Genomic DNA, 9,697 nt, shown 5'->3' on the forward strand with positions numbered 1-9,697 from the left:
GTTTCTTTTTCTTGTTTTTAAGGACAGTATTGATGATCTCAAAATTTCCAGGGTTTATCTGCTCAGCTCTCTGCATTAACTCCGACGTATGCTTTTGCCTTGAATTTTCTGTGGTTTGGGATTGTTTGGTTTTTTTAGCCCTTAGCCCAACAGCTCTCCCTCTCCCCCAAGACCTCCCGGAAGTGTTTAGATGTTGGCTTTCTCCCAGACAAAAATGTCACTAAATCTTTTTAATCTCGATACCATAAAAAATATTTTATTTTCCAAACAAACAGCTCACGGCCCAAAACAAATCCAAATAACAGCCTTCAGTAATTCCCTAAAGGAGTGTTAAATAATGTGAACATGTTCACTGATGGCATAAGGGCACAGGCTGGTGCGTGTATTTTAGATAGTTGTTTGGCACCAGCCATATGGCCCGAATTTTCCTCCTTGGCTGGTTATTGAAACATGTTTTCTTTTCTATATCTATATTCAATGCTTTTGAGTCTCTGCGCAAGGAAAGCATTCTGTTAGTTTCTTCTGTCAGTTTCTCCTATTCCTTGAAGCTCACAAATTAGAATTTAGAAGAAAAGTATTCGAAGCTATTTCACATTGCTCAAACATTTAATGATATTATTTTCCTTTCATCTCATGGGACTCTCCATTTTCTCCTACGGTTTCTAAATGCCTTCCCTACTTCTAACTTTGACCCTGAGGTCTCTGCTCCTAATCCTGTGCTACAATACCTGGATGATTAATTGGCTTGTCAAACACATCACTATGTGCACTCAGCTGACATTATTAATCAATTAATCACTTCAACAAAGAAGATGCTAATGCTATTCTATCACCTTCAGACAATTCTAGAACTAGAACAGGGAGAGGACTTGAGCTTGCATTCCATCCTGACCCTGCACATGTACACAATACAAAACACAGCTTGTAATTCATTATTTTTGAAGAGAGTTGGATTGGAGTCAGGCCACCAAAAGCATATGACATTAAGACTTCTTAAAAAGAAAAGCACTATTGCATACTTCTCTGCCAGGAGACTACCAATGACATCATCACAGGAGCTCAAGGTGAAACATGAGGGTCACAGTGGCTTTATGGAATCATACAATCATAGAATTGTCTAGGTTGGAAGGGACCTTTAAGGTGATCTAGTCCAACAATCAACCTAATTCTGATTGAAAAAAACCATCACTAACCCATGTCCCTGCACTATGTCAACCCGTCTTTTGAACACCTCCAGGGATGGTGCCTCAACCACCTCCCTGGGCAGCCCATTCCAATGCCTCATAACCCTTTCAGTGTAAAATTTTTACTGATATCCAATCTGAACCTCCTCCAGTGCAACTTGAGGCCGTTTCCTTGTGTCCCATTGCCTGTTCCTTGGGAGAAGGTGGACAGTGTCTATGAATAACAGCTATTGTCACTCCCAGAATATCATTACATCAGAGGGATGCCCCTGAAGGGGGCTTGTTTGACCTTTTGGAGATGGACCCTCCTGTCCTACATCTTTTGGCTCTGGGTGCAGCAAAATGCCTTCTTGAGGCTCCTTCCTGTTTTTTGCTTTTTTTGTGAACCAACTTTCTTGCTATAGTCTCTGCATACTTCTCTGCCAGGAGACTACCAATGACATCATCACAGGAGCTCAAGGTGAAACATGAGGGTCACAGTGGCTTTATGGAATCATACAATCATGGAATTGTCTAGGTTGGAAGGGACCTTTAAGGTGATCTAGTCCAACAATCAACCTAACTCTGATTAAAAAAAGCCATCACTAACCCATGTCTCTGCACTATGTCAACCTGTCTTTTGAACACCTCCAGGGATGGTGCCTCAACCACCTCCCTGGGCAGCCCATTCCAATGCCTCATAACCCTTTCAGTGTAAAATTTTTACTGATATCCAATCTGAACCTCCTCCAGTGCAACTTGAGGCCGTTTCCTTGTGTCCCATTGCCTGTTCCTTGGGAGAAGGTGGACAGTGTCTATGAATAACAGCTATTGTCACTCCCAGAATATCATTACATCAGAGGGATGCCCCTGAAGGGGGCTTGTTTGACCTTTTGGAGATGGACCCTCCTGTCCTACATCTTTTGGCTCTGGGTGCAGCAAAATGCCTTCTTGAGGCTCCTTCCTGTTTTTTGCTTTTTTTGTGAACCAACTTTCTTGCTATAGTCTCTACTTAAGCCCTGCTTTTGCCTTCATGCCTTATTTCAGGTCTGCATCAACTCTTGGCTCTTCTACTCTATCCATGCTCCTAATCCACCCCCATTAAGGCTAATCAACAATTAGAATGTTATAGAGATTGATTTACAGTGTTCTAATTCTTCTATTTACCTTAAAACTAAATAAAATGCTCTGAAACAGATTCCTCTCCTCCCCCTAAGAAGTAATTTGACTTTATTCTTATGTTAAATGCAGTCGGAGATGAGGAAATGAATTTTATGGCTTATACTTTGTTCACAGTAAATCCATGGACTTCTCACCAATACTTGGTGAGACCTCACCTGGAGTATTGTGTGCAGGTCTGGAGCCCTCAGTATAAGGAAAGACATGGACCTGATGGAGCGGGTCCAGAGGAGGGCCACAAGGATGATCAGGGGGTTGGAGCACCTCTGCTACGAGGACAGGCTGAGGGAGCTGGGGTTGTTCAGCCTGGAGAAGAGGAGGCTCCAGGGAGACCTAATAGCAGCCTTCCAGTACCTGAGGGGCCTACAGGAAGGCTGGGGAGAACCTGTTTAGAAAGGCCTGCAGTGACAGGACGAGGGGCAATGGCTTCAAGCTGGAGGGGAACAGATTTAGACTGGAGATGAGGAGAGGGTTCTTCACTGTGAGGGTGGTGGAGCACTGGAACAGGTTGCCCAGGGAGGTGGTTGAGGCCCCATCCCTGGAGATATTCAAGGTGAGGCTCGACGAGGCCCTGGGCAACCTGGTCTAGTTGGGGGTGTCCCTGCTGACTGCGGGGGGGTCGGACTAGATGGCCTTTGGAGGTCCCTTCTGGCCTAGACAATTCTATGATTCTATGATTCTATGATGGCACTATTAAAAATTTGCATTGTAGGGAAAAAGGAGAATTGTAAACTACAGACTTCATTGTCGTTCAAAATCAGAGGGAGGCACAGGAACTGCGTAATCTGTCTTTTGAGCCAAATATCTCATCTCAGTTGGGGCAGGTAACACTCCAGAGCTGAGGCAGAGGGTTTGGGATGACAAAATGTTTACTTCGGATTTAGAAAGGCTTAACTGGCAGCAGGTTTTAGCTTTTTGTCTTCTCTTGTGTATCTAACAAATTACATTTTTACTAGGAAATGCCTACTGCATTTTTGGTGTGTTTGCTGGAGGAACAAGAGCCATATTGCTTTGATTCATTTTTATAACCCTTCCTAAGAATGTTACATATTTCTTTATTTATATTTAGGCTGACTTTTTACAGTTCTCCAAAGACGGTGTGAAGTTTCAGAGGGGAGATGTTGAGGAAGAAATTTCTGAAAGGCTGAGCCTTTTTCACTGAACAGCATTAGCTTTGATATTGCAAAAGAAAAAGCAGTTCTATTGATTTTCACTAACTTTTTTTCCCCTCTAGGGATAAAAAGTGTGTAAAAGTTCCTGAGGTAACCGGATTCTTTTATTTTTAGCAAACACTGAACTATAGCTGGTGTAAGAATTCGCACTGCTTGTTTCTTTTCCATAAAGCAGAGACTGGAGGGATGGATGTGGATACTTGCTCACAGTGGATTGGGGGTGGTTGGGGGAGGCTGGTTTGGATGCAAGAAATATTAAAACTAAAATAAAAGAACGTATTTTATGAATATTCGTGAATGGAGTGCCTGTACTTGACTGCACTCTTCAGTGTATGGAGTACCAGGAAGCACTCTTCTTGACCAGAGCTGTCAAATGGCAATTGAATTAATAGTATGATCGTGCCCACATTGTAAAACAGATGCTCTTGAATTCTTCAGTGCCCGGTTTGGGACTTTAAAGGTAGGAATTGGACAAGTGCAAAAAGTTGCTTATAATGTCCCTTTTATTTAAAAGCTGAGATTCACAGCTTCTCTAATATGATGAGAGGTAATGGTTTTAAACTGAAGGAGGGGAAATTTAGATGAGATATCAGGAAGAAGTTCTTCCCTGTGAGGGTGGGGAGACTCTGGCCCAGGTTGCCCAAAGAAGCTGTGGGTACCAGTCCAGCGGAGGGCCATGAAGATGATCCAAGGGCTGGAGAACCTCCCCTATGAAGACAGACTGAGGGAGCTGGGGTTGTTCAGCCTGGAGAAGAGAAGATTATTGGGAGACTTTATAGCAGCCTTCCAATATCTGAAGGGAGCTACAGGAGAGCTGGGGAGGGGCTCTTTGTCAGGAAGTGCAGTGACAGGACAAGGGGTAACTGTTTTAAATTGGAAGAGGGGAGATTGAGATGAGATCTCAGGAAGAACTTCTTTGCTGTGAGGGTGGTGAGAGCCTGGCCCAGGTTGCCCAGAGAAGCTGTGGCTGCCCCATCCCTGGAGGGGTTCAAGGCCAGGCTGGATGGGGCTTGGAGCAAGCTGGTCTGGTGGGAGGTGTCCCTGCCCAGGGCAGGGGGTGGGAACTGGATGGTCTTTAAGGTCCCTTCCAACTCTAACCATTCTGTGATTCTGTGATCTCTGTGATTCTGTTATTTGAGGCTGAGACAGACCACGTTGCATTTGCAGTTTACAACTTGCTTTTTTTGTTGATTTGGTTATACCATAAACTTGTGCCCAACTGAAAGGACCAGCAGCACAGCAATGCCTTAGAAATCCATAGGATCTGCTGAGGGAACAGTATTAGCAGGCACAGAAAGAGCAGAAGTAGCTGGCAGTGCTTGGAGTCAGCAGCAGGCCTCAGAAGACCATCTTTAGGAGTTCTTGTAACCATTTCTTGGCTCATGATAGATGGTTTTTTTCTGCCTACAGAGCACAAAACAGGGAGCTTAGGAATCCATCAGCTGCTGCGATGCAGAAAGATAAGATGGTTTCACTGTGCTCCCTCAGGCACACTAGACCCACTGTAAATAACTTTCTGCCCATTAAGAAATAACAATAAATATAAAAAGACCAAAAAAAGGACTCCTCACGATTAAATAAGTAATAAATAAGTTCCAAGGGCAAAGGTCTGTTTTGAAGATTGATAATAAAATCCTATTGGCAATGGTGGGAGGAGCATGTTAAGACTTGTGCATCTTTTTCTTTTCTTGAGAAAGCCTGCAGAGTAATAGTATTTAGGCTTTATCATGAAGCATGGCAAAGCTAAACAATACTTGATTAACCTGGGAAAGCTTTAATCCAACTTTTCTTTGTGTTATAAGCATGCACTATAGCAGAAGCTTTGATAAATATATTTTTCTATATAGGACCTTTGCTTCATTCAGTGCCCTGACTGAGTGCAGAACGTCACAGATTCAGCGTTACGCCAGGAACTGCGCTTCTGACATTTTCCTCCCTATCAATTCTTGATTTATCAGCTGCAACAAAATGCTCCTCGTGTAGAGGTGAGAGATAAATGGTCACTGGGATGTCTGTGGGAGCGAGTACCTGCTGCATTCCAAGGCTTTCAGCCGAGTGCTCTGATCTCAGGCTGTGGGGCAGGAAACAATATCCCGACTCCTCTAGACCTTTCTCTTCTCTAATTTTACAGTTCTAGCTATTTCCGAGGATTTCTTATATCAAGGGCATGTATTATGTGTGCTGTGCCCTGCATTCATTCTCTGCTAACAGCTAAGACAGTCCACACACAGCAAATTAGCTCAAAAGTCATTGCCAAAGTATTTATTGACCTGATTTTTCCAGTTGCTAACAAGGTAACCCTGTCTTATTTTCATATAAGAAAGCTGCTGCCTTACATGCCAGCTGGGCCACTGTGCAACAGAACTTGTAAAACCATGACACAATAAAATTTAAAAAATATGAGCATGCTAGAAATAAAATCATAATAAGATAAAAACAAAATAAGAAAACAGAAGACAACAGAAAAACGAAACCTGGCTGTTTTGGATTTCTTGGGGCTGATAAAATACAGTTTAAGAGTCTTTACAGATATATCCTCAATAGAGATCCCTTAGACCCTATGAAAAGGACTTTGGGGAAAACTCCTAACTTTTTTAAATGGATCCATTCCTTTTTATTGCTAACACTGAATTTTATATAGATTTTTCTAAGCTATAGTGGTGCAAGGTTCGCTACCGGCAGTGATTGCTGCGGTTTAGATGAAGCAATTTTGCTTTTATCATTGTTACCCAACATGTTCAAGATGGTAAATCAGGCTACAGAAACCATTCCCATTGAAAATGGGGCAAGGGATGACCTCACTACGTGACCTTGTATTACTACTCCACCTCTTAAGGCAGAATCAATGAGAGCTTAAACTTTCCTGGATAGAAACCTGTCCAGTTTGCCCTTAAAAACCTCCGCTGGTGGAGAATCTTAAGCTCTTCAGACAAACTGTCCTACTACTTAACTATCCTTACAGCAGAAGGTTTTCTTAATGTTTAACCTCAATCTCCCCTGCTGCAATTTAATCTCATAAAACTGGTATAAAAACCGTGAGATTTTAAAAGTAATATCCCTTGGGATCTTTATATTATTTGCCTTCTAGTGTTTGATCCTTTCAGATTAACCTTTCCAAATGTCTCTTAGCAGCCAGGAGAACTTGAAGCTTACTTGCTGAAAAGAGAACTGAAAGTTGAATTTCTTGTAAAATAATATAACCCTGTAAACTGGGATTTCAAGAAAAAAAAAAACAACAACAACCTACCCAAAATTGCAGGGCTCGTGATAAAAATGCAAGAGCAAGAAACTGTGAGAAATACATGCTGGTTGGCGTGCCAGATTCTATCAGGCTATCTCAGAGTGAGCTACAAATTCATATAAATGAATACAAATTTAAGGCCTGGATCAGGGCTCCTTCAGACTGGTGAAAATAAGGAGAAGCATTTTTAAAGTCGGTGAAGTGTAAATGGATACAAAGTGAGAATGGATCTCATCTTTAAGAATGCGAAGTCATTTTTCTTGTAAAAGAACCACTTTTTAAGGTGTTTTCTGTGAACGGTTTCCACTAAAAAAATGTAAGGCAAACAGAAGGATGCTGTGCATGTTTAAGTATTATTAAACCAGATCAGCTGGAACAAGCAAATTTGGGGCTAGATTAATTTTTGAGAGATTTTCTAACGTTAACTAATGCGTGTTCCTGAAAACTACTTATTAGACAGCATTAGTGGAAAGAGGTAATCTAACTCTGCTACGCCTCTGGGAAGTTCTGCATCTCTTAAATTTGTTCTTGGTGCAATCAATTACAGCAACTTTAATTGTTTTAGGTAAGGGAGAAAAAAAATTCGAAAATGAAGTTTCAGTAGCACTTGAAACATGCAATTGTTGACCTGCATCTCCCAGTCGTGCATTCATTGCATTGTGAGGGAAATAAATTATCAATTTCTCTGACTTCAGCAATCCCTCAGCTCCTCAGCGTTGTGCACAGCATTTTCTTTATCTGACACAGAACTGAAGATGAAGGGCTGCAAAATCCTTAGCTGCACTTAGATCTTCTTATGCCAAAATTACCTCACAATTTTCTCCTGGCAGGTGGTACCACTTCTTTCAGGTGGTAGGACATTGCTGCTGTCATCCGTGCCTGAGTTACTGGGGAACTGGATTACTGCAACACATTGTTCATTGAAACGAGGCATAAACCAGATAAGGTTGGTTTTCACCTATAAAGACCCTCACGGCTTCAAATCTGAAGACCAGCAGGACTTTGCAATAGTGTCACAGCTGCAATCAGCAGACATGCTGAAGCACCCTTGTTTTAAAGGACCTTCCATCAATGAGTCCTCAGGGAGGCATCCTCACTATCAGCTACCAACCCGTTGATCTTCTGGACAAACTACAACCCATCTTTTCTGCCAGGCATTATGTATCCTACTGGTAGTAGGATGCAACAACTGGAGATGGTAAAGGAAGGTAACAGTCTAGGAAACTGAAAAAAAACCCCAATTGTTTCACAGAATCACAGAATCACAGAATCTTAGTGGTTGGAAGGGACCTCTGAGATCATCGAGTCCAACCACAAAAAAAAAACCAAAAAAACCCCCAAAAAACCCAAAACAAACAAAAAAAACCCAACAAATACAAAACACACCACACCAAACGCCCACCAAAAACACCGCACCCACCAACTAAACCCCACACTCAACACCTCACCATAAACCAATAACCTTGGGCACTAGAGCATGCCCTGAAGAGCCATGTCTACACGTTTCTTAAATCCCTCCAGGGATGGTTTGTCTCCTTCTGCCACTGACGTACAGGCTGGAGAAGTAATTTTGCTTCCTTGTGCCAATTTCTTCTTATCATTTGCCTGTGTAACCGAAGCCAATGACTTTTTCTTGTACGCAATCCATATTTTTCTCTGTATCTTCTCACATCCCAACAGAGCTCCATTAGTTACAATGGATTTATACAACAGCGTAGTCTCTTCCCTGGGGGAGCCTTATACAAATGGAGTGAAGCCCTGGTTTTGGGTGGGGTCTCTGCAGATTACAGGAACAAAACCAATTCTGATACGAGCCAGTGTCTGCATGTGGGCCAACTGGTAAGACTGGGGTCGATTAGACCTTGGTTTCATTCTAGACCACTTTTGGAAGAAGGTGCACTGAGTTTTGTTCACAGAATCACAGAATCACAGAATTGTGGTGGTTGGAAGGGACCTCAGAGATCATCGAGTCCAACCACAAAAAAAAAACAACAAAAAAACCCACACCACCCACCACCTAAACACACAACAACAACCAAACCAAAAAACCATCACCCACCCACTCAGCAGCCCGCGACAAACCAATAATCTTGGGCACTAGAGCATGCCCTGAAGAAACATGTCTACACGTTTCTTAAATACCTTCACATTCACATTAGCGCACACGTTTCTAATGGACAACAACATTGCTTTGAGCTCCAGATCTTTGTTTTCAAACTAGTGTTGGCATAAATCCAAGTAAATAAACAAAATAAGAAATACATTATTTTCTTTTCTCAGACCTCAACAAAGCACTCTGTTGTGCAAATTCCTAAAATGCTCTGACACCAAGGTTTAGTTATTCCGTGGAAGGGTATTTATTCTGTGGAATCCAGACTCTGTGGGGCACAGAAACTACACTGTGAGCAACACACACAGGGATGCTTTGGAAAGGAAGAGGGTGACCTGAAATTAATGCCAAAGAGTCACTCAGATGAAATATGACTTCACTCAAAGTTTTTGCACAATTTTGAAACTTGCTCAATACCATTTTACGCAACAGACTTTTCGGAATGGCTGAGTTAGAGAGAAAAGGGGGAGTTGTCTTTGTGCTTCGTGCTCCCCCACAATTAAAGAAATCAACCTGAATGAAAGGCATTACTCACCATGATAAACCCTACCGGGTAATCCCACTGTATGAAGATCCTAAGTCGACTGTAACATACACACACTGGTGATGTGCAGACACAAATTCCAAGCACTGGAATGTGCTGGAAAGCAGATTTGATTGCTGCTACCCTGCTGTGTCTCTCGTCTCTACCCAGTAGCTTATTTGAGAGTAAAAGCATAAAGGGATAAAGACGGTGCCTGATGTTCTCCCTGTGAGTCTGGCTATTCCTTAGCCGCGATTCAAAGAGCCACCAGCAAAACATAACCCAAACAAAAGCAGATGCTCAAAGAGG

This window comes from Calidris pugnax, unplaced genomic scaffold (assembly GCF_001431845.1).
Source record: "Calidris pugnax isolate Ruff unplaced genomic scaffold, ASM143184v1 scaffold3, whole genome shotgun sequence".
NCBI classification, from domain to species: Eukaryota; Metazoa; Chordata; class Aves; order Charadriiformes; family Scolopacidae; genus Calidris; species Calidris pugnax.